The sequence below is a fragment of the Chaetura pelagica genome, unplaced genomic scaffold (assembly GCF_000747805.2).
Source record: "Chaetura pelagica isolate M959 unplaced genomic scaffold, ChaPel_1.0 scaffold1105, whole genome shotgun sequence".
In the NCBI taxonomy this organism is placed as follows: domain Eukaryota; kingdom Metazoa; phylum Chordata; class Aves; order Apodiformes; family Apodidae; genus Chaetura; species Chaetura pelagica.
Window position 1 is genome coordinate 106,250 of NW_009953198.1, and position 845 is coordinate 107,094.

An 845-nucleotide genomic window follows, 5' to 3' on the forward strand; every position below is an offset into this window, starting at 1 on the left:
TGGGTGGACAGATGGATGACATGGATGGGGCAGCTCTGTCCGGCCACAGCACCTAAGCCTGTGGGAGCTACAGGACTCACATGGGCCCATGAGATGCAGGAAAGCAGCTTAACTGCAGAATTATTACTTTAACTCCTTACTTTAGCTCTGTCCTTAATAGTCTCCCAGGCTCAGGCTGAGCCAACGGGGGGGAACTGCAGACCCCCTTGCCCTAGAGAAGGGAGGACAGCATGGGGGGCTTTGCCCTGCCATCCCCAGCCCAGTGTTTGTCACCGCTCCTGGCACTCGGCAGTGCCGAAGAGCAAGGCCCAACACAGCGCGCGAGGTCCAGCATGGCCGCGCTCGACCCTTGATGCCAGGGGCTCCATCATGGCAATAGGATGCGGGGGATGTCCTGTCCCCAGTCAGCCCCTGCCCCAGGAGGCCTTCCAGAGCCCCCGGCCTGGCATGCAGCCCAGCTCCGGCTCAGCCTGGAGGGATGAGGACACTGCACTGGTGGCCATCCCTGCGCCAAGGACACATTTAGGGTGGGATTAGAGAGGAGACAGCTGGGATGGGGAAGGGCAGGTAGGGGGCTCTGGCAGGAGGGTCGTCACGGGGGGCCCATGGGTGCCCATGGGTGCTCTGCATCCCCACCGCAGGGCTGTGGTGTGGCACAGCACCGCTCAGCACAGCATGGCTTGGCATGATGCTCCGGGCTAGGCAGCGTGCGGGCGCGCTGGTGTCACACACCGCTGTGTCACGCACACGCCCCGTGCCCGTGACGCAGGGGGTGTCACAGCCCCGCACCCGCGCTCCCCCCGAGGCCTCCCCACGTGCCGCGCTCGGGCCCCTCCACTGCCATC

General features: G+C 64.9%; 1 protein-coding gene across 1 annotated transcript in view; it reads left to right on the top strand.

The window, feature by feature from the left end:
* IGSF9 (immunoglobulin superfamily, member 9) overlaps positions 1-845 on the top strand; it is a 16,915-nt gene that overhangs the window by 2,817 nt on the left and 13,253 nt on the right. The window lies entirely within an intron of this gene.